The sequence below is a fragment of the Coenobita brevimanus genome, chromosome 38, assembly GCF_032717465.1.
Source record: "Coenobita brevimanus isolate Jiangsu-jjx chromosome 38, ASM3271746v2, whole genome shotgun sequence".
Lineage (NCBI taxonomy): Eukaryota > Metazoa > Arthropoda > Malacostraca > Decapoda > Coenobitidae > Coenobita > Coenobita brevimanus.
Window position 1 is genome coordinate 15,271,285 of NC_136991.1, and position 22,197 is coordinate 15,293,481.

Here is a 22,197-nt window from a genome sequence, read left to right on the forward strand (position 1 = left end):
ATTCGTATATTACCTTCAGTGCTACTAATATTCCCATCTCCAAAAGTATTGAAATTCTTGTCGTCTCACTTAACAATGTCCTCAGCTGGACCTCTCATGTCAGATCAATTGCTAAAACCGCCTCAGAGAAACTTGGATTATTGTACAAAGTCCGTAACTTCTTCGCTGATGAGCAGTTAGCAATAATTTATAAGAGTCATGTGCGCTCTCAGCATGAATGTTGCCCACCCATGTGGAATGGATGTGGAGAGGTTGCATTGGGGCAGCTGGACAAAATTCAGAACATAGCTTTTAGAAGTATTAACAACCCTGCCATTGCAAATAAACTACCTCCCTTGCAAATAAGAAGGAATGTTGCCTCCCTTGCATTATTGTACAGATATTTTTTTGGCAAATGCTCAAACTAAGTTGCGTCCATGGTGCCACCTCTCCATGCCTTCCCTGGTGCTCCACGCGCATCTGGTAGTGCTCATGACTGGAATGTCACTCAGCCATATTGCAGAACTTCTGCCTATCAGAATTCTTTCATTCCCCGAACTGCATCTCTCCGGAACTCGCTTCCCCGGAGTTGTTTCCCTCCAAATTTCAACCCACAGCTGTTCAAGTCTAACGGTTACATTTATTTTATGAACAGCGAACACCAGTAATCTGGTGTATGGATTTTTTTTTTATCCTTATGTTTTTCCCTCCTCCGTTCTCTTATTTAAAAAAAAAATCCTAAAAACAGCATAAATTCATAACACAGCATTACTCGCACACAGCTCCGGTTATTTTGTATGCTGTTACTCAACATGTTTCCCAGTGCAGTTGTATTTCCATTTTCCTAGTTTTCTGTGTGCTTACAAAATTTATTTTAGTTTTTATTACCCGTCCAACAACTGCATGGTGAAACTGACAGTATCATGCAAGGCAGGCTGCTTGCGTTTCTCTCTCTCTCACACACACACACACACACACACACACACACACACACACACACACACACACACACACACACACAAACTGTTTTGTTGGATGCAAGACTTTCTCATAAAAAGAGAAATGAGGACAGTACTAAGAGGAAACTACTCATCATGGAAAGAAGTGACTAGTGGAGTACCACAGGGTTCAGTGCTGGCACCAATCATGTTTTTAGTGTATATAAATGATATAAACAGTAACACTGGAAATGAGAGCTATCTGAATATGTTTGCAGATGATGCAAAAATACAAAGGAGAATTACTAACACAGACTCTTGTAAAGAGCTACAAGGAGAATTAAATAAACTTCATGAATGGAGTAGTACATGGCAAATGGAATTCAATGTGGACAAGTGTCATGTAATCAAGTTTGGTAAAAGTGGAAAAAGACCTGATTGGGATTATAAGTTAGGAAACAAAACCCTATATACATCAGAAAGAGAGAAAGACCTAGGTGTGATTATCAATAACAGACTATCTCCGGCTGACCACATCAGCGAGAAGGTACGGAACATGTATACACTGCTTGCAAATATGACAATAGCATTCACATACATAAATGAAGACATGCTAAGAAGGATAATAACATCATTCATTAGACCAACCCTGGAATATGCATCAGTAGTCTGGAGTCCTCATCTCAAAAAGCACATAGACAAGATTGAAAAAGTTCAAAGGGCCGCTACAAGATGGATACCAAGCTTAAGGATCCTAAGCTACGAAGAAAGACTAAATAAACTGAATCTACCAACACTACAGGAGAGAAGGAAAAGAGGTGACATGATAATGCTATATAAGTGCATATCAGGAAAGGAGAAAATAGACATAAATGATTACTTAACATATGGAGAAGTATCAGCAAGAGGACACTGCAAAAAACTGCATAAGAAGAGAGGTGATAAAGACGTAAGGAAATTCAGTTTCCCAAACAGAGCAATTGATCAATGGAATGCACTACCGAATGAAATAGTGTATGCCAAAACAATTCACAAATTTAAGGATATGTACGATAAATATGGTTTAAGACACGGGACAGTACGAGCTTGACTCATTCATGTAAAGATACAATTAGGTAAGAACAATTAGGTAAGAACACACACACACACACACACACACACACACACACACACACACACACACACACACACACACACACACACACACACACACACACATTCAGTCTTTTTAGGTGTTACCATTTTCCACTGCATTTCCAGCTAAATGAATATGAAAAATTTTCCCTTCACTTCATTCACCGTCATGCTGTTTCTTGTAGTTTTGTTACTGGTGGTGCTGGAGGGGGACATCTTCATACGGTGGAACACTCTCAACTCCTTCCCTTTTATCCCCAAACGGGCATGAATTACTGTTGGAAAAGGGCCAACTTTAGCCTGCACTTTACATGATTCACGTTTCAGATGAACCTGGGGCCATAACAATTATTGATACTTCTTGGTATGTTCTTCATGTTTGCACTATACAGTATATGATAATCCTGTAATTTTCTCGCTATGTGTCTTGTTCTGTCCCCGTAATTCTAATATACTCAGCTTTATTTACACTACCTTTCTAATATTTTCTTCAGTTCTCTAATATATTGGACATCTGCTGCCATCTACAAACACTTGGTGCCCCTTATTCTTCTTGTTTTCTTCTTCTTTTACTTCTTCTTCTTTCTTCTTTATATTTGCTTTAGTATAGAATTCTCCATATATATTATAGTCACGTTTCTTTTTGATTGATATTTCGTATGATTGTAGAATTCTCTCTCTCTCTCTCTCTCTCTCTCTCTCTCACACACACACACACACACACACACACACACACACAAACACACATCATATACTATCTATCTGTTTATCTATTGCCAGACGCCTCAATCCCGTTCCGGGTGGCCACAAACAAATGGTCTCCACGTCGCCCTATCCCCCGCCATTTCACTGTCCTGCTTCCAACTCACCCTCCCCCACTCTCATATACCTCTCCACCTCATCCCTCCATCTCATCCTCGGCCTCCCCCTCACTTTCCTCCCCTCCACCTCACTCATATACACTTTCTCCGTCAGTCTTTCACCCTCCATCCTCTCCACATGGCCAAATCACCTCAGTGTATTCCTTATAACGCTTCCTAGCACATCCACATCCACACCACGACGCTCCTTTATATCCTCATTTGTCAGCCTGTCTCTCCATGTGACTCCACAGGCTCCTCTTAAATAACTCATTTCCACTGCTCTCACTGACTTGTGTCCTTCCAAAAACGTCCAAGCTTCACTTCCATACGTTAGAGTTGGTATCACAATACTGTCATGTAGTAACTTTATCACTTCCATGCTCACTTCCCTGTTTCTTATCACTGCTTTCAAGGAACCAGCAACCTTTCTTCCCTGCTGTATCCTTTCAAGCACTTCACCCTCCAAAGCTCCATCCTTACTCATCACACTCCCCAAGTACTTAAACGTACTCACATTTTCCAATTCCTTACCATCCAACCTCGCTGTACATTCACTGACTTCACCTCTCTCAAAGACCATCACTTTTCTCTTCCCTACATTCATCTTTAAATTCCGTTTCTTACACACTCTCCCAGACTCATCCACCAAGCCTTGCAGCTCCCCTTCGTCTTCACTCAACAACACAGTATCATCTGCAAACAGCAGTACAGGGTGTGTCCAAACACTACCCTCTCTCACCAGGGCCACTCCAACATCCACTACCCTACCTTGTACCTCTTTTATTATCCCATCCATGTACAGATTGAACAACCATGGAGACCTGACTCATCCCTGTTTCAACCCAACCTTCAAAGAGAAAGTATACTATTTAAAGAAAAAAAAAAAACTCATTCTGAATGAGGTTAATGTCAAGTGTCAATGAAAAATGCACAACCACATACACAAATATACACTTTCCTCCATCGCTACTAAGCTTACAGCTATCCTCCATTCTCCCCCCCCCCCCTCTCTCTCTGTCGGTCTCCATTGCCAAACATATGTCCCATTTTTTAGTCCACCTCACCTTCCAGTCACCCCTGTTCAGGGACTGTTTTCTAGTACTATTTTCATCAGATCACTCCACATCTCGAACTCTCCAAACCTGCTACTACCTCTATTTACATTCCACTACACGAGCTTGATTCAGCGCTTCATTCCTTGTTTTTTTTTTTCCTACGCTTCGGGTGCTGATCACCTGTGCATACTTGCCATCCGGGAAGGGAGAGTAAAAAAGTCAGGTGAAGGAAGGGAATTTGCACCACAATAGGCAAGCCAGGTTCAACTCTTCATTCCTTGTTTACTACCACACTTCGGCTGTTGATCTCCTGTGAATATTTTGTCATCCATGTCGGGTTATGGAGAAATTCAGGGGGGATGCAGAGGAAGAAAAGTAGACAAAGAAAGGAATACTGAAGGGGGAAAGAGGCTGTTCTAATGACAGGAAAGGAAGGTCATAGAAAAGAAATAGAAGGGGGGATCAAGAGGTAGAAAAACAGACAAAGGAAGGAATACCGAGAGGGGAAAGAGGCTGTGCTAATGATAGGAAAGGAAGGTCACAGAAAAGAAATTGTCATATAGAAGATAGGGAAAATCAGGGAGAAGGAAGGGAAGGAAAGGGAGGGGAAAGGGATGTGGAAAGGTTGTAAGAAAGCAAATGAGTATTTTGGGTGTTGGAAAAATAACGTAGAGGAAATGGAAAGGAAAAGGAACAGTGAGACTGGGGGAAGGGACACACGGTCGTCTGGTTCAAGGAGAGAAGAAACTACGGAAGTTCATGGAGAAAAAGACGTAATCAATGGGGAGAGAAGGAAAGGCATATGAGGAAGATGGAAACAATGTGTTTATTATATGAATCATCATTGCCTGGCCTGCATGATGCCTGTACCTAACTTATGTGGTTTTCAGCACTGAAATCCCCTCACCTTCGTGCATTTTATATAATATTTATTTTTTCTTGTTCCATTTTTCAAGTTTTTGTGATTGAGAGTAACGAAGGGTTATGTATGATAACGTTAATAGGCGTGTCGGTGCCATCCTCCCATAGGGAGAGTCTAGTTCATTTCCATTATCATCATCGAAAAAGTTCTAAGTACATTCTGTAAGAAGGAATATGTTAACTTTGAACATCTGCACAAAAATGCCCAGGTTAATTGCTTTCCCATCTTTTCAGTTTATTTATTTTTTTTATGACGTCACAGTAAACCACCAGAGGACAATTTATCTTAACTTTCAGGTCAGGGAATACCTTTAGGTGCCCGAAACGTTTTTTTTTTTTTTTCTTTTTTACTTTCTTTTGCAAGAGGCTTAAAAATGCAGTCTGGGTGAATGAAAAGTGGGAAAACGGCTTTTGCAGGGAGTGTTGGGTGGGGGTCAGGGTGGGAGGAAAGGAAAGATGATGAAAATGGGGTGGAGGGAGAGAAAAACTAAGGTGGGACTAAAGGATGGGGGAGGGGAAGAAGTGTGGGAATGGGAATGGGAAGGATGAAAAAAGAGTGAGGGTGAATGGAGATGCCGGGGAGAGGATGGAGGGTCTGAGTGGTGAGTGGGGGAAAATAAAAGAGATGGGATGGTACTGGCGAGGAGGAGATAAAATGAGAGTGGGATCGGGGGCGTGGGATGGGACTTGAAAGGGACGGAGAGAATTAAGGAAGGGCAGAGCAAGATACAGAATATGGGGAGAACAAGGAAAAGAAACAAAAAGGGAAGGATGTAGTTAGAATATGGGAAGACCAAGGAAAGGAAACAGAAAACGAAGTATGTAGTTTAATGAGGGGCTGATGAGACGGGGAAGGAGAGTGGAGCATTGAAGGACGAGGGGTGTAGGGAAAGAGGATGGAATGAAAGGGAAGAGAGAGCGCAGGAAAAGACCAAGTAAGAAGTAACAGGAGTGAAAAAAAAAATAAAAAGTTAGGAATGAGGAGAGAGGGAGGTCTGAGATGGAACTGAACGGTAGAACCAACAAGAAAGTAACTAATATATCTGACACCATGCAGGAAAAGGAGAGATACGAAGGGGTGTGTGAAGGAGAAATACAGAGGCAAATGTGACGGAGAGAGAGAGAGAGAGAGAGAGAGAGAGAGAGGCGGGAGAAGGAGAGAAAACAAGCACACCGGAAGAAGGAAAAGGTAGACCAAAGGAGGAGCAGACGACTACAAGAAGGGGAAAATGGGGAGGAAATAATGAAGAAGTGGAAACTGGAATGAGGTAAAGAACAAGAGAAAAGAAAATGAAGAGAAAGAAAGGAGAAACTGAATGGAGAACCGAAAAAAATTAAGACTGCAAAGAACGGAAACGAAACTAAACAGAATATTGAAGGGCAACGACAAGGATTGTGAGAACCGGAGAAAAAGACTGAAAGGGAAAGTTGAAAGGATAGACTCTGAAGTTTTCAAAAAACTGGAGGAAATAAAGCAACAAAAGTAAAGACATGAATATATATATTGTTAATAATACTGATGTGAATATTGAAGAGATGCTCTGACATAAAAAGAAAAAAAAAAAAGCCTGCTGGTGGATAATTGGATGATTTGGAAATGATTCCTTTATAGGACTACATAATAGATAGATAGATAAATAGATAGATAGAAGCAGGAAGTCAGATGATGAGAGGTGTTGTGTCTGCGAGAATCGAGCAGTGCTAAACATGCTTACACACTCTGACGCGAGGAATGCTTGAGACAGCGTCTACTGGCCATATACACACATACACATATGCTCACACACAGGCTACGGGAACTTTCCATCCACGAGGAACACACGTGACACACCCCTGCTACACCAGAATTTAGGAAAGAGAGCTCAGACGGAGATTAGCCACCGAACAGGCAAGAGAGCAGTAGACAGGCCTCAGAGGAGACAGGTGACGGGAGAAGGGCTTGGCAATTTGAGAAAGAGATAGATAGCGAGACAGGGAGGTAGCTACCCGGGACTTATATTCGTTCCGTGTGAGAGACCTGTTTAATATTTCCAAGACAAATAAACATAGTCCCATACTATTCTTTACCTCTCCTGTCACTACATGACATTTGGTGGGGAAGCTACTACAAGATATAAAAGCCGCTCGACCACAAGTCTAAAATATACTTCTCTACAAGTAACTACAAAGTCTTTATGACATTTGGTAGCAGCGAACGTATACGAACCTCGTCTACGAATCAACATTAAATTCCTACAAAGTATCAAGATTGAAAACAAGAATATCTCTCTTAACCAACAACATAACCAGCTCCTGACGCTTCTCTCCATCAAGCACCCTCCGTCTCCCAGATCATTACGCTGATGCAGAGGTCAAGAGATCACACGACGCCTTGCAAGTAGCTTAACGACAAACCAGCAAATCTGCGGACATCGTCTCCGAATTAAAAGCAAATTTCTACAAAAGCAACCGAGACTACAAGATTAGCTTCAGTTCTACATTGAATCCTACAAAATACAGCCTACAGTGCAAATAGTCTACAAGTCTACGACGAATCAGCGAACTACAGCCATCTACAATCAACTACAATTAACAACTCTACGTCGTCTGTATAATCTTCTACACGCACCTACAAGTAGCGGCAGTCTTCATCCCACAACGAGTAAATCACTAGAGAAAAGGACCGAGAAAACATCGACATAGAAAAACGGAACAAACAAACGAAGAGTGAGACACGACTCATAACTCATCTTACTCACTCATCTTCACTCAAGTTACTCATCGCTACTCATTCACTCACCACAGCTACCAGTGTGGGAAGTTGAGGTCATCATGCGTGCTTGCTGAACAGACGCCACGTCAGTCAACACACCACCTGCACCACCACTCACACCATTCCCACCACGGTAAAAATTAGTGAGTTACATAGTTACTTCATTTATACAATACACAGTGATAGACAATAAGCTTCTGCACAAACATATAAAACGTGCTGTATAGTTACAGTTTAAATACATACTACTTCAGTTATCTGCATAACTCAAACACTAAATAATCACCAACAATAAATATTCTACACTGTATATATTCATTCATTTATTATAACATTTATTTACTACCAACGAGTGTTACCATTTATACCTACGTAAAATACGTGTTTCATACATACAACTATACATTATTACATCTACAAAGTAATAAAGAAAATATACCATCAAAGTTACTCAGTGAGCAATTAAAAGAACTGTATTAAACATTTATTAATTAAAGCTACCTAGTGGAAAACAGACAAATTAAGTTACAAGGTAAACTAGAGAAAAAAAAATGGCCAACACAAATGCCGTTAGCAAGAGTGAATATCTTCAACACAATCGTGAAGACAATGATTTCCACACAGTGCTGACACACATATTACTCACGATAGGTACAGGTGAACAACAAGTCAGTGTGTATAGTTAATACTGTATATAGTGTATATATTTTTTATATAAAATAACAAAATATGGGACTATATAATATCATTTTCAGTAGTATCTGTGCAATATAAACTAAACTTTAAAAAAGTATCCCAAGGAAATTAGCCAGTAATTATGTAACCATGAACAACATGGAAAAAAGCGTACACAAGCGAAGAAAAACAAACTATAGAAAATCAATATATACAAAAAAAAAAAAAAAGAAACAAAAAGAAAGAAAGAAAAAGTAAGACAGAAAAAAGAGAAATAGAGTAAGATCACATAACAAACAAATGAAAATAAGTGTAAGTGTTACTACATATGCCAAAATACCACATAAACTACAAACAAAAAAGCAAATTGTTGTCTCCACATACAAGTGGCACGACACATCATCACTATCATCGACCGCAGCATATGTTAGGACTGCAGTTATTACAATTCTGTAACTCCATATTATATTTAGGTAACAATTATGTAACGACAAACGATTGCATTATGTTACACTTTGCCAATTATGTAACAGTTGCATTAACAAGATGTAACTTTTATGCAACTTTAACTACAATAATGTAACTACAAACGATATGTAACAATTATGTAATGACAAACGTTTGCATTATGTTACACTAACTACAATTATGTACCTACAAACGATATGTAACAATTATGTAACGACAAACGATTGCATTATGTTACACTTTGCCAATTATGTAACAGTTGCATTAACAAGATGTAACTTTTATGTAACTTTAACTACAATTATAAGGCCAAGACACTTATGTAAGAGTTGCATTAACAAAATGTAACTACAATTATAAGGCCAACACAATTATGCATTAACACAATATTTTGTAACAATTCATAAAATGTTACAATTATGTAGTACCACAATATTAGTACAATATTATAAGTCATACAATTATAACACAATTCTGTATTACCAGTATCATCATACAAGTTAGGTGAAATATTAGACATTACTAAAGTGATAACTCAAATATGTAATGTATAACTTAGCAGTAATACCATTGCACAATTATATGCGTACGTCTGTTGTACATGCACGTCTTACAAAGTGTTATACAACAACCATTGCATTTATTCAAATATGTATACAACTTGTTTAAAATGTAATATTACTGAATAATCACTATTTACTATGAATATTATATGTATACACATATTCATACAATTATGTTACTTTTACATTATTATGTATTTCACTTAATTAGCTTATAAGTTCATTATAATGTATATGTAGTATGTATTAATATATTATAACTATTAAATGTCGATGGTACGCCATTTTCGCGCGACCGAGCAGATATAGGACTACATAATAGATAGATAGATAAATAGATAGATAGAAGCAGGGAGTCAGATGATGAGAGGTGTTGTGTCTGCGAGAATCGAGCAGTGCTAAACATGCTTACACACTCTGACGCAAGGAATGCTTGAGACAGCGTCTAGTGGCCATATACACACATACACATATGCTCACACACAGGCTACGGGAACTTTCCATCCACGAGGAACACACGTGACACACCCCTGCTACACCAGAATTTAGGAAAGAGAGCTCAGACGGAGATTAGCCACCGAACAGGCAAGAGAGCAGTAGACAGGCCTCAGAGGAGACAGGTGACGGGAGAAGGGCTTGGCAATTTGAGAGAGAGACAGATAGCGAGACAGGGAGGTAGCTACCCGGGACTTATATTCGTTCCGTGTGAGAGACCTGTTTAATATTTCCAAGACAAATAAACATAGTCCCATACTATTCTTTACCTCTCCTGTCACTACATGACATTTGGTGGGGAAGCTACTACAAGATATAAAAGCCGCTCGACCACAAGTCTAAAATATACTTCTCTACAAGTAACTACAAAGTCTTTATGACACCTTTGTTGCCACCTCTTCTGGGTTTAAGGTGTCTGGCAATGAATAAATTATCATCGAATAAGATAGTCTTTGGTAAATTAAAAATAACAAGAACAGACACAGTGCATGAAGGAACACTTACAGGATTCAAATTCTGCTCCCACTAATTAGTCTCAGGCCTGCAACTGACTTTCTGCACACTGCTCTCAAAATTGGAATTCTTCATTTTTGCCTGATACTTAGCCCATTCACCAACTTTGGTCGAAATCTGATAAAAAGGGTATGAGTTGGCCATGCCCTGATGTCTTTGACCTTTCATACATTGTTTTCGAAAACATTTTTTTTTCCTGTGGCAGTCCCTCAATTTCTCTACCATATCCAGTAAAATAATGTCGAATTGTAGGGTCGAAAATTTGGCCATACATTATGACAGATTGTTCTAAAAAATGAATTCCTTCACCTATGTATTACGTTCAAAGTTATTACAAAGTTCAACTCCCTGTACTAACTCTCTCATTGCTTCCAACAAGATTGGTCCAAATAAGATCGAAATTGCTTTAGTTACTTTGTTCACACACACACACACACACACACACACACACACACACACACACACACACACACACACACACACACAAAGTCGAACTTTGACTTTGCCGTGTTACGTTAATCTTTGAATTGTCTCAAAACCGATTTCCTTCGTTCTTACCTTACCCTCAACCGTTCCATAAAGCTTGGTCGAAATCAGAAAAAAAATGTTAATATGACCTTATTATGCCAGACTTTCATCAACCTCTGTAACCTTGCCTTTTGGATTATTATTCTCAAGAACAGTCGGGCAGTATCATGACTGTTCTTCAACCCTTCCACAGCCTTTGGTTAAATAGGATCAAAACTTTATGAATTTTTGTTCACGCGCACACACACACACACACACACACACACACACGTACAGAGAGAGAGAGAGAGAGAGAGAGAGAGAGAGAACAGACACTCCGACCAAAAGAGTACTCTTCCCTCGCTATCAAAAGGGCAGGTGCAACCATTGCCAAAATTCTCCAGTAACAAAAACTATCCACAGAAATGAAACAGCAGCAGTAACGCTACCTTACAGTACACTACAAGTAGCATTCTAGACGGTATTGGAGACTTCTTATCATCTACTCCGTAACGATTATATTTTTTACACCGTAATATTCTTTCACGTTCTTTACCGTATGATATTTTATCAACCATATGACTGGCCTCACTCTACGTAAAGGGTCGCTAGAAAGTCTTCCAAACCACGTAGAATGAGACTCATATGTTTTGTCGGCTAACTAAGTATGCACGGACACATGTATTCCCTTCCTCAGGTCAGTACATGGAAAGAGGACGAGGGGGGGACCATAGTAGTACCCTTTAGGACGAGTACCGAATTTGCTATTATACAAACACACACACACACACACACACACACACACACACACACACACACACACACACACACACACACACACACACACACACACACACACAATTACAGAGTAACTGGACTGCAGGTACGAAAGTAGTACATAAACGGCAGGGAATAAAAGGAAGAAAGGTAGTAGACTCAAGTTATGGCAAGTATGTAAAGAAGATGATTAAGTTGATGTACTCAAATGTAGATGGAATGGTATCTAAACTATCAGAGATGAAAGACTATACCGAAGAAAAGGAACCACATATTATTTGCCTACCTGTAACAAAATTAACCCCAAGGATATCCAACGATACCCTAGGCGAATACAATATATGGTGAAGAGATAGGAATTAAACAAAAGGAGGAGGAATTATAATACAGTACTATCAAAGCAAATCTACAAGTCAAAGAAATAAAACTAGATATACCCTCACAAGTAGACCTGAATGCAGTTGAGATTAATACATCTGAAGGGAAAGTAATTGTGGCAAATATATACATACCACCCAAAACAAACACTTGTGAAAGAGGCAAATATGAAGTCCTGGCAGAGACTACAATTCAGAGGTTAAGAGCATTACTACATAGAATGGAAGAGAAATCTGAAAGAATTATATTAACTGGAGAATTCAATACAAATATAAATTGGAATATTCTAGATGTAAGAAGCTATGAAAGCTGTTGGTACCAAAAGCTCCTGGAGCTTATGCAGGAGTTTTTCCTAACACAGTATGTAAAGCCAAACGCCAGAAAAAGATGACTTGATCCATCAGTACTAGCTCTTATATTTACTAGGCATGAAAATTATATTGACAATATAATGTATCACCATCCATTCGGCAAAAGCGACCATGCAGTATCATATTGCAACTTCAGGATTGCATATGACATAGATAACAGTAATGGAAGTTACAAAAAGATCCTAAACTACAAAAAGGGCAACTGCCATGCCCTAAAGAAGTCTATCTATCTTATCTATTGCCAGATGCCTTAATCCCTACGGGGTGGCCACAAACAAATCGCCTCCATGTCGCCCTGTCCCCCACCATTTCACTGCCCCACTCCCAGCTCACACTCCTCTCTTTCATATAGGCTACCTCTCCACTCTATCCCTCCATCTCATCCTTGGCCTCCCCCTCACTCTCTCCCCCTCCTACTCACTCACATACACTGTCCTGGTCAGTCTCTCACTCTCCATCCTCTCCACATGGCCAAACCACCTCAGTGTGTTTTTCTTAACGCTTCCTATCACAAGCACATCCACACCACAATGCTCCCTCACATCCCCATTTGTCAGTTTGTCTCTCCATGTGACTTCACATGCTCCTCTCAAATAACTCATTTCCACTGCTCTCACTCTTGACTTCTGTCCCTTCAACAAGGTCCAAGATTCACTTCCATACGTTAGAGTTGGTATCACAATACTGTCATGTAATAACTTTTTGACTTCCGTGTTCACTTCCCTGTTTCTTATCACTGCTCTCAAGGAACCAGCAACCTTTCTTCCTTGTTGTACCCTTTCAAGCACTTCACCCTCCAAACGTCCATACTTACTCATCACACTAAAGAAGTACTTCTTAGAAATAGATTGGGAAAAGGAGCTTAGAGGACAAGATTAAAATGTTATGTATAGAAAATTCTTTTAATTCAATAAAATTGGAGTCATAAATTACATCCCACAGCACAAAGAAACAAATGAAAATAAAGAAATGGTTTAATACGGAATGGAAAACATCAAAAGTAAAAAAGAGACTTGCTGTGGAATAGATACAGAAGACACAATAGTGAGAGGGCATATAACAACTATAAACAGGCAAGAAATGGTTATACAAGGATTAGGAGAGAAGCTCAAATGCAATTTGAGGAAGACATTATAAATCAAAACAGTGATCAACCAAAGATATTTTACAGCTACATCCGAAGCAAAACCAGAGTTAAAGATAAAATACAGTCCATTACGAACGAGGGGATCATTTATACACAAGATACTGCATTTGTAAAGTACTAAATAAAAAATTCCAATCAGTTTTTACTGATGAAAATAATTTTGAGAGGGATGATATGGAACATGCATGCCCACACATATTACTAGATAATACAAATATCAGAAAAATAAGTACACGAAGAGTTAAGTAAATTGGATAAAAAAAAAATGGGAATGATCCTGACGCAGTTTCAGGTTGGGTGCTACATGAATATGCAAAAGAGTTAAGTATACCAATATACTTAATATGTATTCAAGGAATCCTTAGGTCAACGTATACTACCAGATATTTGGAAGAAAGTAAACATTGTTCCCCTATTCAAGAATGGGAATAGACAGAATCCACTCAACTACCTACCGTACCCTTATCACTGACCAGTGTTGTAAGATATTAGAAAGGTTGATAAGAAAAGTCTGGGAAAACCATCTAGAAAAACACAATATGATAACAGAAAGGCAGTTCGGTTTTAGAAATGGAAAATCATGAGTTACTAATCTATCAAGCTACTATGACAGAGTTACAGAAACATTACAGAAAGGAGAAGGCTGGGTAGAAAGTATCTATATAGATTTCAAGAAAGGATATGTCAGTATCACACCAAACACTTTTATGGAAACTGTACCATCAAGGTGGAATCCAAGGCAACGTGCACTGTTGGATGCAAGATTATCTGAGAGAAAGGGAAACGAGAACAGTACTTAGGGGTAAATACTCATCATGGAAGGAAGTGACTAGTGGAGTTCCACAGGGCTCAGTGCTGGCACCAGTTATGTTTTTAGTATATATTGCAATTCTATTCAGTCTGTCAACTTTTTCCATGTCTCTGCTCCCCTTCCACTTACTGTATGCATTCTTCTTTTGCGCCACTGCTTGTTTCACCTTTTCATGCTGTTCTTTGCACCCCGTTTCGTTTTCTCTTCACCTCACACACCACCTCAGTACTACACAGATTTCTTCTGAGAATATCTTGAACACACCTTCCACCTCCTCCATCTGCTCCAAATCATATTTTCCCAATAGCTCCTCCACTTCTCTCTTATGTTGTGCCTTTTTTTTCATCCTCATGCAACCGTTCCACCATTCTTGTATGGACTACTTCCTCCTGCCCATCTCTCCTTCCATTCATCCATCGCATTTGTACACTGACTCTCACTACCACTAAGTGGTTGTCAGAAAGTCTACTCTTCAACCTCTGTACGCTCTCGCATCCATTACATACGTTATCCACACACACATAATCAATCATTGCCTTTCGTTCATTCTGTTCACCACTCACCCGTCTCATCACTCGCCTTGTATACTTATGGATTATTTTGTGCCTAAAGACGGTACTGGCTATCACCCCCCCCCCCCGGGCACAGATGTACACTACAGCACTACCATTTTCATCCACTTCTGTTGGCACACCCCACTCACCAACTTCTCCATCCACCTTCACATTCGCTACTTTTCTATTCATGTTTCTTATCCAAAACACTCTCACTCCACTCAGACTTTTCCATGCATGCTTCCTCATTTGCCTAAACCTCTTCCGCTACGCTCACAGTGTCTTCCTATAATATATATATATATATATATATATATATATATATCATCATCAGCCGTTTGAGTATCCACTGCAGGACCGGCCTATCCCGACCGAAGTCGGGACGATACAGCCAATGTATCTCTACCAAGTGACTTAGGCTGTCTAGTAGAGATTGTATGTAGGGTGAGAAGTGCTTGTAAGTGTAATTGTAGTGTTGGAGTGGCTTTGGATGTGAACCAAGTGTAGTCGGCCCGTGCAAGTCGACTGGGTGCAAGCATACTTTACAGTAAGCAACACTGGTTTAACCACAGCACCCCTGGTGTCCGCCAATGCAGTACGTGGCCGGGTGAACACTCTCAAAGTTTATTACCCTGGCGGGGTGCGAACCCTGGTCCACCCGTGTACGAAACGCACACTCTACCACTGTACCACAGAGGCTATATATATATATATATATATAGATAGATAGATAGATAGAAATGTGTGTGTGTATAGATAGATAGATAGATATAGATTTATAGATAGATAGAAAGATAGATAGATATAGATATAAATATATATCTAGATAGATAATAGATAGATTGATAGATTGACTGATACATGCAGCAGGTAGATAGATACAGAGACAATGGATGACCTGAGTTTTTACCTGCAGCTTAACTTATGATAGATAGATAGATAGATAATCATCCATCCATCCATCATCCAATCCTACGTTGCCCTATGAGGAGAGTAGGAGCCCGGGGCTAGGCAGGTTGATCCTGACATTTAAGACGAGAGTGACCAGCCCCACTCATCCCTCAGTGGCATTACGTGAGCAAAAAAAAACAATCACCCCTTGGGTATAAACCTGCACCGGCTCAATCCGATTGGAGTTGCGTAATTACCCACTAAACCAAATCTGGTCATATGGTTACCACCCAGCATAGTAAATGGTTTCCTGGTGTACAGGAAACCATTTGGCTTGTCACTCTGTGTAGAGTCACCCACAGGCAGAAGGAAGAGGAAAGAATAAAGGAAAGAAAGACAGAGGAGAGAGTATACAGTCACCCCTAGGCAAAAGGACTTGAAAAGACTGAAGGAAAGAAAGACAGAAGAGGATGGAAGGAAAGAAGGATGGAGGAGAGGAAAGGGCAGACACCCGAGAGCAGCACTACATCGAGTGAGTGGATAACAAGCGCCCCCACCTACCACTAGTGTACATACAATATATATATATATATATATATATATATATATATATATATATATATATATATTACATGTTTTAAAAATATCTCTTGTAAAAATTATTCACTTTGTGGACACCGGGTAAACCTTTTCATTTCATATATTCACAGTCTGTCACCATATACTCCCCATTATAAAAAAAAAAAAAAAAAATATTGTAAAGTTTCAACCATTTTCAGCATGTACAGAAAAATGGGAATTGGAAAATTTACTAAGCCAGGCCTGAAATGTGGGAATATAAGAGGTCATTAAGTGTGTGTGACCAAGAAGTGTATAAACATTTAACACAATACAAAGAAAACGGTATGAGGTACAGCTGGAGACATAAATATCAGTAAATCTCATTACGATAAAGAACGAGACAGTTGGTGGCAGCAGGGTGAACTGAAAGTGAAGGGGATGAAGTAGAAGTCAGTGACAAGGAGTGGAATGAGTGAAGTAAAATGGGGGTAAGTGAGAAAGAGTGGAACTGAGTGGGTGAAGTGGAATTTTAGGGAAGTGGAGTGAAGACCGGAAGGTGGAGTAAGAGTGAGTGAGATGGAATGTGACAATGAGGTGTGGAGAGGTGTAAGGTGGATTGGGTGTGACGGCTAACGGAATGAAAAAGACTTTAAATGGATAGGGGGTGATTTGAACATGAATGGCTTACTCTTAGCGAAAAAGGAAGGAATAGAAATATGTGTGCAGTACAGTAGTGAAAGTGCGGAGCGGAGTGAATGAGTGAGAGTGAATGGGATGTGATGGGAGTTAATGGGGAGTACGTAATAAAACCACATTACCTGTCCTGCAAAATCAAATTTGGAAAGATTAGGTGTGCTGAACTCAGTCCATACATAATTTAACCTAATTATTCTCCCCTGTATATAAATTAGTTTCACACATGTGTTGGGGTCGCGAGGAGAAGAGGCCGAGTTTTACTGTATCCAGTGTCTCCAAACAGGATGGAATCAAAGGTTTTTGTCATCAAAGCCTCTTCTTTTGCTTACTCTCTCTCTCTCTCTCTCTCTCTCTCTCTCTTTTCATTGCAGCACTGCATCTCTCCTCTTGGTACAATTCTGGTCACTGATGTTTCGAACTTTCTATTCGCGTTATTATCTCGTCCGGGACAAATTCCGGCGAGATATTATGTTTCGTTGAGTTTGTTTGTTTGTTTGTTTCTATGTTTTTCAGCAACATTACGTATAAACGACTGAGTGAAATTCCAATTTCCACTCAGTTAACGCAGGCGTGCCACAGGGATCAGTTCTGGTGTCAAGCCTGTTCCTGGTTCATATAAATGATCTCTTATCTATCACCCACAATCCCATTCATTCATATGCAGATGACTCAACACTTCACAGTTCATTCATACTTAACCACCCATTTACAAAGTCTGATGTCTCTAACTCTCAACTCAATACAGCCATCACCATAAATCAAGACTTATCTACGATCAATGAACGGGGACAAAACAAGCTTGTCTCATTTAATGCAAGTATAACCAAATATATACAATTTACTAGTAGACAGATATTTCCAGATTCGTATATTACCTTCAGTGCTACTATTATTCCCATCTCCAAAAATATTGAAATTCTCGGTGTCTCAATTAACAATGTCCTCAGCTGGACCTCTCATGTCAAATCACTTGCTAAAACCGCCTCAAGGAAACTTGGGTTGTTGTACAGAGTCCGTAACTTCACTGACGAGCAGTTAGCTATAATTTTTGAGTCATGTGCACTCAGCTTAAATATTGCTCACCCGTGTGGAATGGATGTGAGGAGGTTCCATTAAAGCAACTAGACAAAATTCAGAACATAGCTGTTGGAATTATTAATAACCCTGCTATTATACATAAACTACCTCCTCTACAAGTAAGAAGGAATGTTGCCTCCCTTGCATTATTTTACAGATACGTTTATGGCAAATGCTCAGACGAAGTTGCGTCCATTGTGCTACCTCTCCATGCCTTCCCTTGTGCTACATGGGCATCTGGTAGCGCTCATGACTGGAACCTCACTCAGCCATATTGCAGAACTTCTGCCTATCAGAATTCTTTTATTCCCCGAACTGCATCTCTCTGGAATTCGCTTCCCCAGAGTTGTTTCCCCCCAAACTTCAACCTACATCTGTTCAGGTCCAACTGTTACAGTTATTTTATAAAGGAGGATGCCATTAATCTGGAGTACGGATATATATTTTTTTCATTCATTTGCTTTTCCCTCCTCTGTTCTATTATTTTAAAAAATCATGAAACCTTCAGGATATGTGGGCACTGGTCCTAAATGGAACTGATTTTATTGTGGAGGTAATGTCTTCAAGTTTGAAAGGTGAAATGCCAGGTCAAGGAGTTTCACAGGGTGAGTTATGAATGTGAAGTTAGTTGCACCATTACTATAGACTTTAATTAGGAGTTTCACAGGGTTAGTTGAAAATGAAGTTGGTTGCGACTTTGTTTCTTGACACTAAATGGCAGTACCGAATCAGTATTTAACAGCACTAAAATAACTGCTGTCAGGCGAAGTTTGTTGTGCCCAGCACCGCTTGTTCACCATTACGGTGGGAGCTCACCTGTGGTATATGTACACTCTCCCTCCTTTTTCAATCCAACTCTCTTTCGTCTATACAGCTAGTTAGGGAAAATTAGCCTCAGTGTCTCTTTCCCTCTACCTGTGACTACCAGTTTTTTAAACGCAAAGTATACACACGTTCTAGAAATGAACAGATCTCGTTTTGGGGGTTAGGATTGGGAACCTTTTGCATGTAAGCAGTATTTAGTTCTTTTTTTCTTTTAAATAAAAAATGCACTCTATAACCAATCAATATTGCACTGAACAATCCACTCAGTCGCATCACCAGCCAGTGAAAAAGGCACCTTGGTCAGTCAGAGTCGGGGGAGAAACAGTCATAGAAACAGTCACAATACTTAAGAAACAACACATCCTTTCACTGAGCTACCTCTTCAGCCATTTAAATATATGACTCTCCATTATGTTTATTACTCCCTCTTCGTTTATATTTTTCTTCGCTCTCATCCATTATTCCACTGGATAACAAGGTTACTCTGTCTCTTAGTTTTCATCCACTTTGTGCTCTCTCTCTCTCTCTCTCTCTCTCTCTCCCTCCCCAAAGTTTACCGCCGCTATAAAATCCCGAGCAGAAAAAACACATCATTAATTGCTTAAACTAGTAAAATGTAATGAAGGAAAATAAATGCTAATTATGCCACGACTTGTATTATCATTACCCATGTGTGTGTGTGTGTGTGTGTGTTCTTACCTAATTCTTACCTAATTGTATCTTTACAGGAATAAGTCAAGTTCGTACTGTCCCGTGCCTTAAACCATATTTATCGTACATATCCTTAAATTTGTGAATTGTTTTGGCACACACTATTTCATTCGGTAGTGCATTTCATTGATCAATTGCTCTGTTTGGGAAACTGAATTTCCTTACGTCTTTATCACCTCTCTTCTTATGCAGTTTTTTGCAGTGTCCTCTTGCTGATGCTTCTCCATATGTTAAGTAATCATTTATGTCTATTTTCTCCTTCCCTGCTATGCACTTATATAGCATTATCATGTCACCTCTTTCCCTTCTCTCCTGTAGTGTTGGTAGATTCAGTTTATTTAGTCTTTCTTCGTAGCTTAGGTCCCTTAACCCGTGCCGTCCCGGCGACGTGAATTAACGCAGCAACATTGCAAGGTCCCTAATTTGCACAATTTTCAATTTTCGCGAGTGATTTCGCAAGTGATTTTTGGCACGTATACACGGGACACCTTCCTCTATTCCTCTACAAGATGCCAAGCAGGAACAATGCCTTACACCGCATAACCTCTCCCCCCCCCCTGCACGCCATTGTCTCAGCAGTTCACCTGTTACCAGTGACCTGGCCAATAAAGACATTCAGGGCCAGAGTGATTCCCCAATCGATGACAATGTGGAGGACAAAGTTTACACAGCATTAGAGGAAGAAACAGTCAGAAATGATGATCAGGTAATGTGGGAAAAAAATGGTCATGAATGGTGATGAGTTAGTGAGTGAAACAATGCTTATAATGCCTATTTTACTGTTTGAAAACCAATATACTCTTGTACTACATATAAATTCGTACCAAGTAAATAAATAAAAACTGTTTATGAGTGGATAAAATAGTTACCCTCCCATAGAACTCGCTTTCTTTGGTGCCAACCTGTTAGAAAACCCAGTCAGGTAAGGAAGTACTCGCACCTAAATCCGGTATTTTAAACCTCAGGTGAGCGATTTCTCTATGAATTTTCGATGTTTCTCACCAAAAGCGGATGTTTGAGCCAAAAAAAAAAAAGGTCCAAAAAAGTCTGGATGGGGCAGGTTAAGCTTGGTATCCATCTTGTGGCGGCCCTTTGAACTTTTTCAATCTTGTCTATATGCTTTTTGAGATGAGGACTCCAGACTACTGATGCATATTCCAGGGTTGGTCTAATGAATGATGTTATTATCCTTCTTAGCATGTCTTCATTTATGTATGTGAATGCTATTCTCATATTTGCAAGCAGTGTATAGATGTTCCGTACCTTCTCGCTCATGTGATCAGCCGGAGAGAGTCTGTTATTGATAATCACACCTAGGTCTTTCTCTCTTTCTGATGTGTACAGGGTTTTATTTCCTAACTTATAATCCCAATCAGGTCTTTTTCCACTTTTACCAAATTTGATTACATGACACTTGTCCACATTGAATTCCATTTGCCATGTACTACTCCATTCATGAAGTTTATTTAATTCTTCTTGTAGCTCTTTACAAGAGTCTGTGTTAGTAATTCTCCTTTGTATTTTTGCATCATCTGCAAACATATTCAGATAGCTCTCATTTCCAGTGTTACTGTTTATATCATTTATATACACTAAAAACATGATTGGTGCCAGCACTGAACCCTGTGGTACTCCACTAGTCACTTCTTTCCATGATGAGTAGCTTCCTCTTAGTACTGTCCTCATTTCTCTTTTTATGAGAACGTCTTGCATCCAACAAAACAGTTTGCCTCGAATTCCTCCTTGATGGTATAGTTTCCATAAAAGTCTTTGGTGTGGTACTGTGTCAAAAGCTTTCTTGAAATCTAAATAGATACTGTCCACCCATCCTTCCCTTTCCTGTATTGTGTTTGTTACTCTGTCATAGTAGCTCAACAGATTAGTAACACATGATTTTCCTTTTCTGAAACCAAACTGTCTTTCTGTTATCATACTGTGTTCTTCTAGATGATTTACCCAAGCTTTTCTTATAAGCTTTTCTAATACCTTGCTTACAACACTGGTCAGTGATACTGGTCGGTAGTTGAGTGGATTTTGTCTATTTCCTTTCTTGAATAAGGGGACAATATTTGCTTTTTTCCAAATATCAGGTAGTTTACCTTGACTCAAGGATTTCTTGAAAATTAAAAATAATGGTTTACTTAACTCCATTGCACATTCTCGCAATACCCAACAAGAAATTTCATCAGGACCACTTGCTTTTCCTCTGTCTAATCTACTTAACTCCTCCTGTATTTCTTTCTCTGCTATTTGTATATCTGGTAGTATGTGTGGACATGCGTGTTCCACATAGTCCCTCTCAAAATTTTTTTCTTCTGTAAAAACTAATTGGAAATTCTTATTTAGTGCTTCACAGATATCTTTCTCTTGTGTTTAAGTGATTCCCTCGTCCGTAATGGATGGTATTATATCTTTTACTTTGGTTTTGCTTCTGATATAGCTGTAAAACAGCTTTGGTTGATCACTACTTTTATTTATTATATGCTTCTCAAACTGTTTTTGGGCTTCCCTCCTTATTCTTGTAAAGTCGTTTCT